This window comes from Narcine bancroftii, chromosome 12 (assembly GCF_036971445.1).
Source record: "Narcine bancroftii isolate sNarBan1 chromosome 12, sNarBan1.hap1, whole genome shotgun sequence".
Lineage (NCBI taxonomy): Eukaryota > Metazoa > Chordata > Chondrichthyes > Torpediniformes > Narcinidae > Narcine > Narcine bancroftii.
Window position 1 is genome coordinate 97,450,427 of NC_091480.1, and position 19,986 is coordinate 97,470,412.

The 19,986-nt window shown below is 43.3% G+C and overlaps 1 long non-coding RNA gene across 12 annotated transcripts in view; it reads left to right on the plus strand.

Annotated features, from left to right (window-relative positions):
• Positions 1-19,986, plus strand: part of LOC138746730 (uncharacterized) — a 94,469-nt gene that overhangs the window by 19,939 nt on the left and 54,544 nt on the right. For 9 of the 12 annotated variants that reach the window (XR_011347070.1, XR_011347073.1, XR_011347072.1 and 6 more), the window contains exons 5-7: positions 9,069-9,304; positions 10,576-12,793; positions 14,679-14,843. This is a non-coding gene — a long non-coding RNA (uncharacterized lncRNA). The remainder of the gene's footprint in view (positions 1-9,068; positions 9,305-10,575; positions 12,794-14,678; positions 14,844-19,986) is intronic. The other 3 variants (XR_011347074.1, XR_011347078.1, XR_011347075.1) reach the window with 3 other exon arrangements.

Genomic DNA, 19,986 nt, shown 5'->3' on the forward strand with positions numbered 1-19,986 from the left:
GGCGCTCCCGGAGAAAACCCACGCAGACACAGGGAAAACGTACAAACTCCTTCGAGGCAGCGTGTGATTCGAACCCCGGTCCTGATCACTGATGCTGTAAAGGCATTGCACTAACCACTAACTGTGCCGCATCTTCTGGTTTGATCAGAGCCAATATAATTTGACATCCATACAAAGTGAAGGGAGGAAAGTTTAAGGGAGTCATCAGGGGTAAGAGAGTTGTGGGTGCCTGGAATGCCTTGCCAGGGGTGGTAGAGGGGGCTGAAACATTAGGGGCAATTAAGAGACTCTTAGACAGACACATGGATGAAAGGAAAATAAAGGGCTATGAGGTAGGAAGGGTTTAGATTTTTTTGGTAGGAATTTAACACCTAAATGATTAAATAGATGATAATCAAACTGATCTATGGTTCTCATTGCTCCAGAGAAAGAAACCAATGTCACATGACCTGTTCACAACATTTTCTCCTGAGAACATCCTTGTTATATCTAATTGCATCCGCTGAATGCAAAGCTCTGCAAAAAGTAGTGGACACAGCTCAGGATATCACAGCTAAAACCCTCCCCACCATCACGAAGATCTACAGGGAGAGCAGTAGCAATCATCAAGGACCCACACTACCCAGCACACACTCTGCACTCACTGCCACCATCAGGAAAGAGGAATTGGTGCCTCTAGACTCACGCCACCAGGTTCATCGCCACCAGGTTCAGGAACAGCTGCTCCCCTCCACCATCAGACTCCTCAACAGCAAACTCAATCAGGGACTCGTTTAAGGACTTAATTTTTCACTTTATTGTTTTTGTTGTATATGATGTCATTTATATATTCTGACAAAAAGCACTGAAATTTGCTAATTGTCATAATGTTAGCTTTCAGTGGATCTGAGAATGCAGTTGAAATGTAATGACGTGGACTGTGTTGTGTTGGCCAAGGAGATCATTCTTTATTTTCTATGCATCCACTAGAGGGCAGAGATAACAATAGAATTGCAGGACGGGCATATAATGGTCTTTGTTCAAATACTGGAGGAACTCAGCCGGTCTTGCAGTGCCCATAAGAAGTAAAGATAAATTACCAATGTTTCGAGCCCAAACCCTTCTTCAAGGTCTCCTGAGCTTACAAAGGAATGCATAAAATATCTCGGGATGACTGAGAATTGAGATTTCGAGGGACAGCACATTCCCGTGCTGACGTGTCTGCTCATAGTCTCATGCACTGTCAGACTGAGACCACCCGCAAACTGGAGGAACAACAATACCCAATTTTCTGTCTGGGCACCCTCCAAATGGATGGCATTAACATTGACTTCTCTGGTGGAATTCCATTAACCACCCCCTCCCCCAAATCTTCTTCCCCGTCACTTTTCCTCTAGCTCTCTCTCTCTCTCTCTCTCTCTCTCTCTCTCTCTCTCTCTCTCTCTCCCCTTTTCCCTCTGTTTCCTTTCACAGAGCCAAAATCAATTCTAATTTCTTTTTATCATATCCAATTAACACCTTTTGTCTGTTGGTCTGGAGTCCTCCCCCTGTTCTTCATCCTCCCCCCCATCTCTCCCCAATCTTTGCCTACCTGCTTTTTGCTTACACCTGAAACGTCGGTAATATATCTTTACTACCTATGAATGAGTTCCTCCAGCATTTATTGTGTGTTTTTATTGCAATCATAGCATCTGCAGACATTTTGATGTTTCATTCCATTCAGTAACAGGCCCTTCCAGCCCATGAACCCATGCCATCAAAATAAACACGTGACTGATAAAGCTACTAACCCTGTCCATCTTTGGAACGTGGGAGGAAACTGGAGCACCCGGAGGAAACCCACTCAGACACAGGGAGAATGTGCAGATAGTGGCAGATGCCAACCCAAGTTGCTGCCGCTGTAATTTTTTTTTCCTTCTTTGGCTTGGCTTCGTGGACGAAGATTTATGGAGGGGTAACAACGTTGCGCTAACTGCTAAACTAACCATGCTGCCCTGTTGCTCTCACTGTTCTTTCAAAGTTTCCATTTGGCCCTGTTACTAAAGATCTTTCAATCTTTAGCTTTGCATTCAAACTTCATCTCAACTAATTTGTTGTTGCTACTGCAAACCTTTCTGAAAATTAACGATAAAGCACGGTCACAGGCCCTTCCTTCCCAGCAGCCAGCGCCGCCCAACTACAACCATGTCAACAATTAACTATTGACCCTGTCCATCTTTGGAGTGTGGGAAGAAACTGGAGCACGCTGAGGAAACCAAGGCAGACACAGGGGTTCCGTGCAAACTCCTCACAGTTCATCATGCAGGATGGTCTCCCAGCTTGCTCCCAATGACAGAAGATTTCATTCCGTGTCTGTCTCAGTTTGACAATCCACATTTGGGCCAAGAATCCCCCTCGTAATTTGCCTCTCAATTCTCCCTTCCTGGTTTAGTAGGAAAGTTGTCAAAACCACAGACAATGGAGACAGTTGCCAGCAGATCATTACATAAGTAACCCTAAATCACGGAGGAACTGAACCAGGCAAGGAATGGAACAAAGAGTGGCTCAGAAATGACTGCGTATGATCAACCTTGATCGAAATGGTGGAGAAGCACAAAGGGACAAGGACTTGCTCCTGATCTTTCCTGTCAGGCGACATACCTTTGCAAGACTAGCTGCTTCAGAAGCATTTACCGCAACACGGGTATAGCACCAGCGACCTGGATTGGAATCCGGCGCTGTATGGAAGGAGTTCATATGTTCTCTCTGTGTCTGCGTGGGTTTCCTGGCTCTGGTTTTCTCCCACCCTTCAAAAGAAAAACCATACAAGGGTTGTAGGTCAATTGAGGGTATTTGGGTCCCAAGGGCTGGTGGGCCAGAAGAGCCTGTTACCATGCTGTATCTCTAAATTTAGAATTTAAAGTCTGCAGGTGCTGTGATTGTACTTAATAGACAAAAGTCCTGGAGAAGTGGAAAAGCACAGCTGAAGGAATACATACATTTCTGAATTCTTTATTGCAAGGAACAAATAAATGAAACCCTGTGAGGCCAGCATTAACACCCTAAGGCACTGACATATGAAAAAACAATGAAGCTTCAAGTGCTGCCAGCATTTTGTAGACATGAAGGATAGCTTTTTGTGTGAAATGATTGCTTCCTGTCCTCTTTGGAGATCCTGATGCTCCTCAGAGTGAGGTGGAGGAGGAATCAGAATAAAGTGAGGCATCAGCCTGCCTGATTTGTACTGGCAGGGAAGGAGTTAATGCTCCAAGTGAGAATGAACTCTTGCTTCCGAGTTAGTTGGTGCTAATGCCAGTCAGTTCACCGTCTGTACAGCTCTGAGTTGATGCTAATGCCAGCCAGTTCACTGAGTGTTGAGCTCTGAGTTGGTGCTAATGCCAGCCAGTTCACTGAGTGTACAGCTCCGAGTTGGTGCTAATGCCAGCCAGTTCACTGAGTGTACAGCTCCGAGTTGGTGCTAATGCCAACCAGTTCACTGAGTGTACAGCTCTGAGTTGGTGCTAATGCCAGCCAGTTCACTGAGTGTACAGCTCCGAGTTGGTGCTAATGCCAACCAGTTCACTGAGTGTACAGCTCTGAGTTGGTGCTAATGCCAACCAGTTCACTGAGTGTACAGCTCCGAGTTGGTGCTAATGCCAGCCAGTTCACTGAGTGTACAGCTCTGAGTTGGTGCTAATGCCAACCAGTTCACTGTCTGTACAGCTTGGAGTTGACACTGCCAGCCAGTTCACTGACCAATTGATCCCCCCATTTGGACTTCAAACAGAATTAATTGGCTATGAGAGACTTTGAGATAACCAGAGGATTTTAAAATTCTTTACAGCCTCATTTTGTTCTTTCCAGTCTTCGTCTGATGAAAATTTAATATGAAAAGCGATGAATGGCAATATTTTATGAGGTGTTGCTGCTGGTCACAAACGACAGGGGATGTTCACTTCCTCTGAGGGAGCCTCCACATTCCAGATCCAAAGGTTAATGGCCAATTAATTACGTGAGCAAATTAGCCACACCTAGCCCCTCCATGAAAAATTCAGAGCAAAGTGACGAGATCTCAGTGTGCCGTCACATATGGAAGAGGAATTAATCCTTGTTTGAGTGACACTACACTAGCTGCTCAATTTTTTCCTATTAATCCGCTTGATAAGAGAGAAGAGTTAATCAAGATGGTGGCAGGCCACTGATGAGGACTAGGGGAGCTCCTCCGCAGGCTCCTACTGCCCAGCTCTTGTGATCCGTTCAGGTTTAAATTGCAGAACGGGGACAGCTGTGTGTTTTTACATCCTCGAGGGGTGTGGACTCCGACGGAGTAGAGGACTGGCGCAAGGCACCAGAGAAAGAAACACCCCTACCCAGTTCCTCGATACTCTCCCTCCCCCCCCCCCCCAACTTCCGTATCAAAAAAGGGAAGCCTAGAGGACCAGCGAGAGGCTCAGAGACTGAAGGATTCACCCCGGGTCACAGCCTGCTGGAGACTGGCTCTCAGGAACCATGTATTCGGACCAGGGTTCAGGAGGACGCTGATGGTGAGCAGGGCTCCTGATGGGTAAAGGGCATTGGCAGCTTTCTAATCATATCGGGGCCTCAAAACCAGGGGCTGAGGAGAGGGGGTGACTTGGATCCCTCGAACTTGGGTTCACTGTTGGAATAGACAGGAGGCCATGCAGCTACGGGTCGGGGCTAGGGTTAGGCTTGACACTACGTAGGTTACCTGGGTGCAGGAACCGATGGTATCGAAGGAGGAAGTGGGATCTATGGACGCTCAGGGTCTCCAAAGAAACTCTCTTACTTCTCTTTCTCATCTTAATAGTGGTGCTTGAAAAAGATGTTTATTTAGTTTGCGTACATGACAATAAATGGAATTTTGAATCTTGAAATGTGTTAAATATAGCACATTAGATGATAAAGTTTAGAAATCTCTTCTCTAAGGAGAGGCTCTGGCTCTGAGGCTAAAGAACACACAAGGCAGCTAGCAGTTGGTGACTTGATGCGAGGAGCCCACACAAGCTGTGGCCAGCTGGCAACTGTGGTCAAGGGACTCACACTGGGCTGCGGACTGCTGGAGACTGGCTCGAGACTGGCGGAAGGGGCACCAGACTTCGGAACTGGAATGAGAGAAGGTCTGGAGGCTTCCCAGTCTCGGTGGAGGTTGGGATCTGGAGCCACGGTTTGGACTGAAGGCTTGGATATGGAGGCTGAGGGAGCACTGGAGGTGAATCCACGGACGGTGGGATGGGTGGTGGGACTCTGACTGTAAGGGATGCAGGACAATTTGTGCTGTTGGAGAATTGTTGTCTGCCTTATGGTAGATTAAAAGAGATTTTGTGTAATATCACATTTTCTGTTTTTATTACATGACAAAGGAATCTTGAATCTTGCCGACATAATTTTAGAGACAGATTAATGGTAATTAAATTGAGCTTTGGATTATCCTCTGTACTTCCCATGTTAGACAATGTGAAAGTGGGCAGGGACAAAGAAGAAACACAACCTGTGAGTCCTTGTTTGTTCCTAACCCCATGGTGGCAGATGCCTCACTGCTGACCAGCAGGAGAGATGCTAAATCGCACAACTGACTTAATTTCCAGCGTTTCTGCCCTGATCACAACCATCCAGGAGTTCAAGGGCAGTGGATTAGAAGCAGATTGACATGACGGTGCCCATTTTTGTAAGGCACTAATTCATTTGAATTGTTTCATTGAATTGGATTGTACGTGATCATGTACAAAGAAGCTTTGTTTTTCATGCTATCCAGGCAAGTCAACTTAATGATAGTATTCAATAATAACAAACAAATCAAAAAGTACTGGAATAAATGTGGTGAACCACTGTTATGCTATGATTGGCTGCTGCCGGCTAGACACGCCTCCCAAAACCGATCCCACCCATAACCCTTTGCATGCTTCTCATTCCACTCTGCCTTGATCAGTCAACGAGGTTGACGGCTGCTCCAGTCTATAGTTAATAAAAGCCTATCAGTTTCACAACCAGTCTTTTGTAATTATTGATGATGCATCAACTTTATTAATTATAGACTGGAACAGCCATTATCCTCATTGCGAGGTGCAGATATAGAGAGGTGGGCCAAAAGACCTGAATTGTGCTGCAATGTTGTATGTTCATTTCAGTTGATTGATGTGGTGCAATCAACTGACTCAAAGCAGTCAGGCAGGATGTTATCGGTAGCTTCAAACCAGCACTGTATGACTTACTTCCCAAATGGTGAGTTGGGTAGGGGGTGAAGCGTGGAGATGTTTGATGGATGTGCAGCAGTGGTTGAGGGTGTTTGAGCCTCCAATGGCAGAGAAGACACTGATGGTCTCCTGAAGGCGGCCCAGTTGAAGTCTCTGATTTTGAACATGGCTTTGTGGGCAATTCAAAACTATTGACAGCTGCGTGTAATGAACAATTCAATTTGATTGACTGATACAGGTTTATTGTCAGAGTACATAAATGACATCACATATAACCCTGAGATCCTTTTCCCTGCGGGCGAGGCAGAATCACCACTTATTGGTAGTGCAAAAAAAAGTGTACACAATGTACACATACAAACACATAAAGAAATGTAAACAAACTGCAATACAGAAAGAATCAATAAAGTGCACGTAAGAGTCCGTAAATGAGTCTCTGATAGAGTTTGTCGTTGAGGAGTCTGATGGTGGAGGGGTAGCAGCTGTTCCTGAACCTGGTGGTGCGAGTCTTATGCCACCTATACCTCTTTCCTGATGGCAGCAGCGAGAACAGAGCCTGTGCTGGGTGGTCTGGATCCTTGATGATTGCTGCTGCTTTCCGACGGCAGCATTCCCTGTAGATGCTCTCAGTGGTGGGGAGGGTTTTATCCGTGATATCCTGGGTCCTGAGTTGCCAAACTCTGGAATTCTCAGCACCCGATGATGGTGGAGGTCAGATCATTAGAAACGTTCAAGGTAGGTGATAGATAAATATTGAGAAGATTCTGGAATTGAGGGTAATGGGGAACTGGCACAGAAGAGGAGTGGAAGCCGGTGTAGATCAGCCATGATTTCATGGAATTTAAGGAACCTGGTGACCTACATCTGCTTCTATTACCTTGTGAATGGACCTGTTGGAACTGAGGGACTGCTGCTCTGCAAGACATACTGTTTTGGATTCCAGTGACTAAATTGGGATCCACCTCCCCTAAGAAATAGGAGCAGGAGTAGGCCATCCAGCCCATCCAACCTGCACTACTAATCAATGTGATTAATCAATGAGATCACAGCTGATCTGATGATCGGCCCATTCCACCTCCCTGCCTTTTCCTCATATCCCTTAATTCTCCTACTATGTAAACTCTATCCAACCTTGCCTTAAATATATTTACTGAGGTCACCTCCACTACTTCCACAGATTCACAACCCTCTGGGAAAAGCAGTTCCTCCTCATCTCTGTCCGAAATCTACTACCCTGAATCTTGCAGGTTGTGTCCTCTAGTTCTGGTCTCTCCAACCAACTTACCTACCTCAATTTTACAATCTTTAAAGCAATTTAAAAAAAATTAAAAAAAAGGAAGAACCTGAACTTACATAACATCTTGTACATCCTCAAGATGTCTCGACGTGTACCACAATTGATGAATTCTAATAATTTCTGGTTGCTCTTCTCTGGTGTCAGTGTGTAAAATTAGCCGTTGCTTACTGTAAAAACCATAAGCAGTACATTGGGTGCAAAGTGATGGGTAACATCCTGTGATCATAAATGTAAGTTGATTTCTTCGTGCTGAGGGATTGTTGCATTACCTTATGGAGGAAAGCTTGAATCAATATTATTTACAGAAATTGAAATGATAGACTGTTTTAATATGGCAACACTGCTAAAGGCACTTCGCAGGACTATTGTCCAACAACTTTAATAATTACAGGTCACTCTAGAGATGGAGTGTCCAATCCTCAAGCACTTGAAGGTCTTGGTAGAAAAAATGGAATGGACAATAGATAACCTCAGGGGAGGCATGAAGAGCAGATCTGGAATATTGTCTTCTTATTTAAGAAAGGGTGTTATTCAAGATTCAATTTATTATCATAGGTAATAAAATGGTTTCATATTACATGAAACTTCTTATTGCCTGCTGCAAGGCAGACAGATTCGTCACAGGCAGGAATTGCCTAAGCGCCTCTTACGGTCAGAGAGAGAGAGAACAAAAGAGGGTCCCGCCAGAGTCACCAAGTCCGTAGATTTTTCTCCAGTGCTTCCGCAGCCTCCGCAGCCACAGAGAGACCAGTCCAAACCCGAGCTTCAGATCCAAACCTCCGACACAGTCAGGCACCCTTGGCACCTCCTCGCATCTCGGTTCCGATACCTGGTATCCCTCCAGCCAGTTTGAGCCAGTGTCCAAGTCTCCAGCAGTCTGCCAACCTCCAGCATCCCACAGCTTCCACAGATTCCTCACCTCAAGTCACAGCATGCACTAGTCCCTCAGCTGCAATAGTCTCCTCCCTGGTCTGCCTCTCCGTGGTCACCATCCCCACAGGTCGTCTCCTCCTTCTCAGATGGGTGATGATCTTCCCGTCCTCTGGTGCCCTGCTCCATTGTCCGCTTACCCGGAGTCTGCAGCCCCTCGTGGCAGCTGGTGATTAATAGCCTCTGCCTTCTTGGGCGCTGACCCGCGGTAGTGGGATTTCAACTAAAACCCAGTGTCAGCTCCCTCACACTCCGCAGGTCCACAGCAGTGGCAGCGCTGGCGTTACAGTACTACAGCGGCTCCAGCAGAGCTGCCATCTTCGTTATTGCATTCAGAGAAGGTTTAACAGACCCATTGACTGACCATTTCTGTCCATGGATGCTGCCTCACCCATTCTCGCCCACCAGCTTCTCATTGTTCACTCATACTAGATAAGTTGTCTTCAACTTTTTTTTTCCACTCACATACCACCTTAAGTAATCCCTTACTAACCACAGACCACCAATGGCATCCTAAAGGCTGAGAACCACTGTACAGCTGCTCCTCAGTGTACGATGGGGTTACGTTCCAGCAAACCAATTGTAAGTTGAAAAAATCGTAATTCGAGAAAGAATACCCCACCTACCGTTTTTTTTAACTAAAATTTGTATACCTTTATTCCACACTAAAGAAATTATGAATGTACACAGCTGAAAGCATACTGGGCGTGAAGAATGTTTGAAGCATTGAAGGATAGTGGGCAGCCCAGCATCACGAGAGAGAAGCCGCATATCGCAAGCGCAGGAACAGATCGGAATTTGGAAATGAAAGTACGGATTTGAACCATCGAAAGTCGGACCACCGTGAATAGGGGAGCACCTGTACTAGACAGATACCTGGAATGGAGAGATTGTTTATCCTTTTCTGGTAATAACTCAAATATCATCATGGTGTCTGATGACTGGGATAGTAAAAGGCGAGGAAATGTTGCATTGGTCAACCCTTGTGTCCGTTGGAGTTTAGAGGAGTGGGAGGCCACTGGATTAAATATAAGATGCTGAAAGATCTCATCACAGTAGATGTCAAGAAGCTATTTCTTCCCGTGCGAGAATTTAAATCCAGGGCTCTCAAATTGACAAAAAATGTTTCTCTTACAGATTCATGAATCTATGGAACTCTCCTTCTCAAAGGGTGGAGCAAATAGAATCTTTCTGTTTTTAAGAAAGACGTGATAAACTGGGGAGGGTGGAGGTCATCATGGGCAAGTGGGAACATGGAACTGAGAATAGAATCTGATTGGCTATTGCTGTTTTAAATGCTGAGATTGGCCCCTTTCTATGCCCGTTGTTCATTATGCAAAAAAAAATGACAAAGTATCATCTATTTCACCTCTGACTGCTTCAGTAGTCATGATTATCAGAGTTATTTCCGGATAAGGGACGTGTGGAATTGGCTTCGGCACCTGTTACTATGAAAGTTGAGCTGTATGTGACATTGAGAGTGAATTAAGAGTGAGTGAAGTGAACCCAAGAAGATGGAAGATGCTGAGAAAACATCCACAGACTGGGGTGGACAGTTGCCAGCTACAAGCCTGTCGACAGTAATTATTCACCATGATACAGTGATCAAATTAGATGTGACATTTTGTGGAATGAGGTGAATGTAAATAAGAAATGATCAGATTTTAATAATTCACAATTGTCTGCAGTTTACAAATGACTGAAGCATCACTGGCGATGGTTCAAACACTAGAGGAAGCTGAGAAGACCTGGACTAGTTCACATTACTCCTCCCCTCTCCACCTTCCGAATGGACCAATCCCTCCATGACTCCCTCGTCCTCTCATCCCTTCCCACCTATCACCCCCTTGGTTCGAATCCAGTGCTGTCTGCAAGGAGTTTGTATATTCTCCCCATGTCTGTGTGGGTTTTCCCTGGGGGCTCCTGTTTCCTCCCACCATTCAAAAAACATACAGTGGGGGGAATTGCAGGTGTAATTGGTCAGCATGGGCTCATATGCCAGAAGGGCCTGTTACCGAGCTCTACATCTAAATTTACATTTATATAATGTCCCTGCAGCAATCAGAAATTTGACCACATATGCTCCTGTTACTGTGTGTTTTATTACATGGTATAGATACAACTATCAGATGTTCCTGTCCACTCTACTTTTTTCACTTCTGACCTTTTATTTTACAGCCAAAGTGAAAGATTATACACCTGAAGTTATGAGTCAGCGAGATGAATACAGACAGGGAAAGTAATGGCAGAATTATCCAACCGAGGATTTACAACTCTATATCACTTTCTCCAGCGAACACAAGAAGTGGCTGTGTTTGGCCGTTATACAGACGGTCTCCCTTCCACATCGTGCCCATCGTAAATATCTGCTCGGTCACTGAGGCTGTCATCATTATTATTTTGAAGCTTTATAGCTTTTGTCATTCAGTATTTAGTGGTGAGGATCGCCTTGTCCTCTCAGTTTTGGTAACAATTTCTGGGGTAATATAGGTAGTCCTCAACTTCTGACCTAGTGAGTTGCACCCACCCGCACATACAACCAAAATTTTTTAAAAATCTACAAATACATTTTGTATTAAAAGTACTGAATACAATTTTTAAATTTACTCTTAAAAGTTTAATATCTGTTATTTATGATGTTGGCAGGTTTCATATCTGCCCCTCTTGATAAAATTAAATCTGCCTGGGAACAGGATTTAAGGCTTTCATTGTCGGATGAGGTTTGGGATCTAATCTTTAAGTTGGTTAACTCCACATCCCTCTGAACCCGTCATTGTTTGTGGCAATTTAAAGTTGTTCAGAGGTCTCTCTTATTCATATGTTTTGGATGTGCCCTAGCCTCAAATAATACTGGAGGAATGTTTTCCAAATCCTATCCTCAATCCTTAATTTAAATATTGAACCGAACCCTCTGGCTGTCCCTCTTTGGTACCACTGGAGAGGATGTCGTTCAATTAACTCCAATTAAATCTTGGGTTCTGCTTTTGCCTCTCCTTTGGCCAGATGTACAATATTACTAAGATGAAGGGATGCTGTCCCGGCCCACCCATGCTTAGTGGCTGAGGGATATTATGTCCTGTTTCAATCTAGAAAGGATTTGTTATTCTGATCGTAACTTAAGACATAAGGTTTCAAAACTTATGGAGACCTTTCCTGAACTACTTTCCGAACCTCTAGTTTTATTATAAAACCTGTCTTCTATTACTCCAGGTACACGGTATACTTTAATTATAGAACTTTGGCTTGGTTATGTGCTCAAGAGATGGGGGAGAAAATGAAAATATAATATTCTTGATAGAATTGTAAGATGTTCTGTTACCTTATACTGTTTGACCTGCTGAGTTTCTCCAGTATTGTGTTTTACTTCAACCACCGTGCCTGCAGACTTTCGTGGGACACAGGAGCTCCCAGAGGTGAGAGAACTACACTTTTATATTTCTGATTAATGTTTTGATGCTCTATAAATTAGACATAGGTGGGAAGTGCCCTTCCTCATCTAACAAGTCAGCAAGCTAAGAAGCTATTAGTGTTTGTCAGCTTGAGAGATTGTATTCAATTGTGGGAGGAACATGCTGTTTAAACTCTGTTATGTGAACTGGACCACAGCCAAACGGAACCAGAAATAGAACCTCAACAACAAGTTACTAATGAATTTTAGAATAGCCTGCTTTTCAAGGCCTGGATTCACCATTTCTCTGAAACCTTTGCACAAGTCTTTGTTTCAGCCAGTCTTGACTATTCCATGCTTTCCTATGGATTCTCACACCTCATTGAGTGATGCAACAAGGACACAGGCCATTCAGCCCACAGTCCATGCCAACCATCATTGGTCCACTTGTACTAATCCTACCCTGCTCCCATTTTTTTCCTCCCCACATTGTCAACAGATTCTATACTAACCTACACCCACATGTCAATTTACAGTAGCCAATTCTACATCTTTGGAACAATATTCTCCATTCTCCCTCTCTTCGCTTCCCCTTTCCTCTGGCTTTCGACCCCCTTCCCTTTCCTTACCTTTCGCTCTCCACGCCCTTCCTTCTTCATTCACAGAACCATCTTTCCTCTCCCTGCTTGCTGGCATGCTCTCCCTCCCTTATTCACCTATTACCCTCTGCCTGTGGGACTGTGCTCCATCCCCTGCCCCTTCCCCTGCACCCTGCCTGAATTGAAAGTGTGACAGAGGTTTATTTGCCCTTCATCCCTAATGATTAACAGTACCCAGAAGCCATGGGATTTTGTAACCTTGATGAAGGGCTCAAGCCTGAACGTCAGTTAAGAATCTTTATCTTTGCAACATAAAGTTCGCAGTTTTACCTGCTGAGTTTCTCCAGCATTGTGTTTTACTTCAACCACGGTGCCTGCAGACTTTTGTGGAACACAGGAGCTCCCAGAGGTGAGAGAACTATACTTTTATATTTCTGATTAATGTATTGATGCTCTTTGGGTGAATTCCCCTCATTTTAACTGGCTGATAATGAAAAGAGCCTTCCAATTTTTATCTGATTGCCTCAAACCTGATTGCTTTGAACTTGTGCTGTCATGGATGGAGCATGGAGAAGAAGCTGTGTACTTTTTCCCATTGTTTGCCATTGGAATAACAGGCAAGGAGAACTTGTTCCCAAGGAAAGATTAACATCCACAACCCACTCTCAATTCTAGTGAGCGAAAAATAATTGTTCCTATATATCACAAGAGACAACAGTGCGATTGCTCCTCTGTGTGAAGTAATAACTTGGAAAGTTTCTTCTTGAGGAGTCCTGAGCCCCGAGTGGTTGGTGCAGACATTTAATGCAAGCATTGTTTCTGGTGGACATCACCTCCAACCAAACTCAGCAATCTGCAACAATTACATTCTCATTTTGAGCCATTTAAAGTGGCACATAATCAGTAACTGGGATGTTAGGGGATTTCTGCAGGCGCTAACCAGAGAGGGCATTGATTTTCACTGAATGACTAATGTAAAAGCTGCAGGACTAAACCATAGAACAAGACACAGATGCTGTCTGACCGGCTGGCTTCCTCCAGCAATTCCTTGTCTACTTTGTGATGAAAAAGAGGTTTATTTGCAGAGTCCAGGTATGGTGGGGGGGGGGGGGGTGGAAGGATGAGGGATAGCAGAAAGGTACAGCCCTGGGCTGAATGATGGTGATGACATTGCAACAACAGGTCCTGGGTTAAATGGGATGGTGCTGAGATTGTTGAAATAGGCAACTTCTTTAATGATTGAAACCGCAATGAGGCTGTAGTACCTTCAACAATAAAATGGGTGATGGTATACACACACACACACACACACACACACACACACACACACACACACACACACACACACTCACTCACTCACTCACTCACTCACTCACTCACACATCTAAAGCCAGGGTTTATATTGCATCGCATTAGCTATTGAATTCTTTATTAACAGATGAAAGTCTGAGATGTTACCGCCAAACAGATAAACTGAAAGAATCTCCTCTCGTGGTGAATCGCCATTAAAAAAAATCAGTGAATGTAGAAAGAAATTATTCAAAGACCTTTACAAACAGTAAATCTCAATGGCTGTGAGTTGGAAGGAGATATCAGACTTACTGCTGATATGAAGACTCCTGTTTCAACACAAAAATATTAATCCCTTGATTAACATCACTAAGACTTACACCAGAACATATGAACCAGGGATCAGGCATAGACCCTTTGAGCTGACCTCCTACCTCCCACTCTAGTACACTTTTACCATCTCGCTTGATTCCCTTGTTGGCCAGAAACCATCCATTTGGCTTGAATGGGGTCAGTGACTGCTCATCCACACCCATTTGAGGTAGAGAAGGTCAAAGCTTAACCTTCTACTTAAAAAAAAAATCCCATCAATTTGAGTCCTGAATAGCTTGTTTCTTCTTCAGAGACTCTGTTCAGGATTCTGAAGCAAATGAAATCCTTCCAGCACCCGAGCCCGTTGAGTCCTGAAAGAATTTATAGAATATCGAGTTGAAGAAAAAAGAGACCAATTAGTACCAAGCAAGGGCAGAATGAGGGCACTGGTGGGGGGTTCATTTGTGAACCTGATGAATGCAGGGAAGAAACTGTTGGTGCACTCTTTTACCTGCCTGACCTTTCTCCCCAATGGGAGGAGAGAAGATAAAGTGTATCCAGGGTGTGAGTGTCTTTTCTAGGTAGTGGGAGATGTAGCTGATGTTGATGGGGGTGGGGGTGAGGGGGAAGGGAAGTTTGCGTGATGCTCTGTGTTGCATTCACTACCTTTTACTGCTTCTTCCAATCCTAAGAAAAAGAGCTCCTGTACCACGCTGAGATGCATCCAGCAAGTCTGCTTTCAATGAAGATCCTGTGGAAGTTATTGAGGGATGAGAAGGACATGTTGAAGATCCTCAGTCTTTGAAGAGAGCCACTGGCACATTTGCTTGACCGTCGAGTCAACGAGCTTGTCCAAGGTCAGTTTGATCAAGATGCTTACCTCCGCGAACTTGAGGCTTTCTATTTTATCCATTTCAGCACCATTAATGTGGTCAGAGATATGGCCTCTGCCCCCTCTCTTGAAGTCAATGAATATCCCCTTCATTTTATTGACTTTGAAAGAGAGGTTGTTATCCTGACACTGCTATGAGACTTTCAATCTCCTTCCTGTATTCCATCTCATCATTAATTGATACCCAACCTGCTGATGTGATGTCAATGGAAAATTTAAAGATGGAGTTGGAATGATATTTGGCTGTACAAGGAGTATAGGAGTGCTAGCCCTGAGCGTGATCACAGAGGAGGTGTTGTTACCTATCTTCACTGATTGCGCTGTTAGACAGGAAGCCTACAATCCAATTGTAGACGGGTTGGGGGGGGGGGGGCGGGCACTGAGGTTTAGACTCTGGAATCTGGAATGAGTTTGCTCGGGTCTATGGTATTGAAGATGGAGCTGTAGTCTATAAATAGCAGTCTAACATAGGAATCTTTGGTGCACGTGTTCCAGAACTGAAGGGAGAGCTATGGAGAGAGTGTCTGCATTTAAGAGACATTTAGACACATAAACATGCAAAGAATGGAGAACCATATGCAAGTAGATGGGATTAGATGAGCATCATGGTAGTCTCCTCCTGTTCTATGTTATGTGTGGTCCTGATGGGAGATCATCAGTTCCTCCCGGATCTCCACTCTCCCAATGTTCTCAACCAGCAGCACAGAAACAGATAGAGCATGGAATTGAAGTGTTTGGGTGTGTTAATGATCCATTTAGGTTAACGAGCGTTCCATTCCACCCCCTGCTGCAACAATATTGGGTGATGCATGAAGTCCAGAGACCTGTAGATGGCAATGGGCTTCTCGTGCATTCAAGTTCCAGTTCAATTTTATTACCATCTGATTGAACAAGGGCAACCTGACAAAACAGCGTTCTCCGGTTCTCAGTGCAAAAACATGCAGACACACACCGAGACATAACACACATACAGATAAATAATACATATGCAGAACAGGTCTCGAATGGTTTATATAAATAGTTCCTTTGGTCGTTCAGCATTCTCACTGCCCGTGGGAAGAAGCTGTTCCTCAGCCTGGTGGTGCTGGCTCCTGTATCTCTTCCCTGATGGGAGAAGCTGAAAGATGCTGTGTGCAGGGTGAAATAGGTCCTCAATGATTTTGTGCACCCTCTTCAGAAAATGATCCCAGTAGATCGTTGAAGGGTGGGGAGATGGGGGGGGGGGGGGGGGGCAAGGGAGACTTCAGTGATCCTCTCTGCCATTCTTATGGTCCTCATGTCTTTGCAGCAACCGTACAACACTGTGATGCAGCTGGCCAGGATGCTCTCAACTGAGCTCCTATGGAAGGTTGACATAATGGTGGCCGGTAGCCTTTCCCACTTCAGTCTTTGCAGAAAGTGCAGTTGCTGTTGTACCTTCCTGACAAGTAAGGGAGATGTTGAGTGTCCACGATAGATCACTAGTTAAGTGAACTCCAAGGAACTTGCTGCTCTCCACACTCTCCACTGCAGAGTTTTTTTTTTTTTTTTTTTAAATTTTTTATTTTTCACACCATAAATCACAATAGCCATGATATACACTTTTTCTTTTCCACACATTTACAGTGACTTTTTCTCCCTCCCCCCTCCCTCCTCCCAAGCCACCCCCCCATCCCTCCCCCCTCTCATCCATTTTAGTTATACAATCTAGGTTGCATTAATTCAGTTAGACAATGTTGTCATTCAACAAAAATACACCAGAAATTCTACTGAGTCCATTTTTTTCTTCTCTTCTCCTTCCATCAACTTAGGTAATGTTTGTTCCCGGTAGGTTTTCGCTATTGTATTTAATGTAAGGCTCCCATACTTGTTCGAATATTTCGATATTATTTCTTAAACTATATGTTATTTTTTCTAATGGAATACATTTATTCATTTCTATATACCATTGTTGTATTTTCAAATTATCTTCCAATTTCCAGGTTGACATAATACATTTTTTTGCTACAGCTAGGGCTATCTTAACAAATCTTTTTTGTGCATCCTCCAAGTCAATTCCAAATTCTTTATTTTTTATGTTACTTAGGAGAAAGATCTCTGGATTCTTTGGTATATTGTTTTCTGTTATTTTATTTAATATCTGATTGAGATCATCCCAAAATTTTTCTACTCTCTCACATGTCCAGATTGCATGAATTGTTGTTCCCCTTTCTTTTTTACATCGAAAACATCTATCAGATACTGTTGGGTCCCATTTATTTAACTTTTGCGGTGTAATGTATAGTCTGTGTAACCAATTATATTGTATCATACGCAGCCTCGTATTTATTGTATTTCTCATCGTTCCAGAGCATAACTTCTCCCATGTTTCCTTTTTTATCTTTATATTTAAATCTTGTTCCCATTTTTGTTTAGTTTTACCATTTGTTTCCTCATTTTCCTTTTCTTGCAGTTTAATATACATATTTTTTATAAATCTTTTGATTAACATTGTATCTGTAATCACATATTCAAGGTTACTTCCCTCTGGTAAACTCAAGTTGCTTCCTAATTTATCTTTCAAGTAGGATCTCAGTTGGTAATATGCCAGCGCTGTATCTCCCGTTATATTGTACTTATCTCTCATTTGTTCAAAGGATAAGAATCTACTTCCTGAAAAACAATTTTCTATTCTTTTAATCCCTTTTTTTTCCCATTTTCTAAAGGCAAGGTTGTCTATTGTAAAAGGGAGTAGCTTATTTTGCGTCAATATTAGTTTTGGTATTTGGTAATTTATTTTATTTCTTTCTACATGTATCTTCTTCCATATATTGAGGAGATGGTGTAATACTGGAGAAGTTCTATGTTGTACCAATTTTTCGTCCCATTTATATAATATGTGTTCAGGTATCTTTTCCCCTATTTTATCTAATTCTAGTCTCGTCCAGTCTGGTTTTTCCCTTGTTTGATAAAAATCTGATAGGTACCTTAATTGTGCGGCTCTATAATAATTTTTGAAGTTTGGCAATTGTAAGCCTCCTTGTTTATACCATTCTGTTAATTTGTCTAGTGCTATCCTCGGTTTCCCCCCTCTCCATAAAAATCTCCTTATTATTTTCTTTAACTCTTTGAAGAATTTTTCACTGCAGAGTTTTTGATGTGTAGTGGAGGGAGATGGTTCTTGGTCCTCCTGAAGTCCACGATCATCTCCTTCGTCTTATCTACATGAAACTCAGGTTGTTCCTCTCACACCATTTTCATGAGATCTTCTCTGTAGTGCGACTCATCATTGATGCTGATGAGGCCAACGACTGTTGTATCACCTGCAAACTTGATGACAGTGTTAGAGCTGGATCTGGCAATGCAGTCATGGGTCAGTAGCATTAACAGGAACAGGAATGGGCTTTCCAATTTCCTTGCATCTCTCTGGCAATATTGGCATTTCTACCAATAGAATCCCTGTGGTTGAAGGTTTGCTGCTCATCGTCCAACATTATAAGTTAAAACCCTGAAGGGTCTTCACAGAATGCATGTGGAGATGTTTATCTTAGAGATCCAGCAGAATAACAGACTCTTCAGGCCCACGAGCCTGCATCACCCAATTACATCCATGTGACCAAATAACCCACTAATCACATATGTCTATGTCTTTGGAATGTGGGAGGAAACAGGAGCACCTGGTGGAAACCTACGCAGACACAGGGTGAACATACAAACTCCATACAGACTACGCCAGAATTGAATGCTGTAGCATTGTGCTAACCACTACACTAACAAGAGGTTTCCTCTTGTGGGAGAATCTCGTACCAGAGCTCACAGGTAAAATATAATGGGGGTGCAACGGGCACCCATTATCAGATAGAGAAGAAGGAAAATTTATTTTCCCTGAGAGGATCATGTGAGTCTCGTCCATAAAAGGTGGTAAAATATCTTTAAAACAAAGTTATATAGATCCTTGATGATCAAGGGGGTAAAAGGTGACCATAGATAGGCTGGAATGTGGAGTCATAATCAGCCGTAATCACTGCCCACTCATGCACCCTACTCTTTATCCTGATTCACATTCCTTCTCCAGTAACCACTTTATCTCATGAAAACTATTTTATAAATGTGATTTTGATTTGTCTAGAGAATCTGTCTGCTCAACGAGCCAACCATAAACCTATTAAATCAGTACATATGAGAACAATTTTAGCTGTTCATTTGTTTTCCATTCGTGAAAAATTGCTACAAATAGCTTTTTTATATATTAAACTGTTCAAGCATAAAAACCTTTTGACAGTCCAGTTTCAAATGCATCTTGTTAGAAAATACTGGAGGAATTATCCAAGTAGCAGTGATGTTTTAGGGAGGCTTGGTCACCTGTGGAGATTAACCAGGAATGGAAAAGAGGTATCAACGAGAACTCAAGGCCAGACTTCACTGAAGGAAAATGAGCGATTGTGCCTGAGACATGGAAAGAAGTGTGTGGGCTGGAAGAAATACACTGTGGATAGATAATTCATGGAAGAACTTCTCTGTGGATGGAGATTTCACATGGGACAGTCGGGATGTGTACAATGCAGGCACATTCAAGTCGAGTCAAGTTTATTATCCATCTAATTGCACAAGTACCACATGCTGAAACAGGTCTTCGGTCTTGAATGCCTCTCACGTGGCCTTCCATAGTGAGTTGACTTTGTGGGTTATCTGTGTTTTCCAATTGGGGAATACCCATACTATCTTCTTATCTATCCTCACATTGTCCATGAGTCCAGGACTACAAGAAAGGAGATGGCATGGAGTGTTGGATGGGCTGAAGGGAACGTGAGGAATGAGGAAGAGAAAGCCCATGGCAAAATAAAGATGGGAATGTTCAATTCAAGATGTTTCTTAATGTGAAGTCAGATTCAGTGAGTGAGCACAGGGATGGGAAGTATTTGGTTAAGTGGTAATAAGAGGAGTAGTTTGGATGTTTACAAAGAGTAGAATGAGGGAAAGTGGTTTGGAATGTGTGGAGCAGCCAAATCTGAAGTAACCAAGGTGTGGTCTGGGGTTTCCGTTTGTGAGCAAAGGCAGAGAAGAAATCTAGTCAAGATTGAATAAGTAGCATTTCTTTTATTCATTTTGGAGGAGTCTGGCTCTCTTTCAGGTAATAAATTAAATCTTCA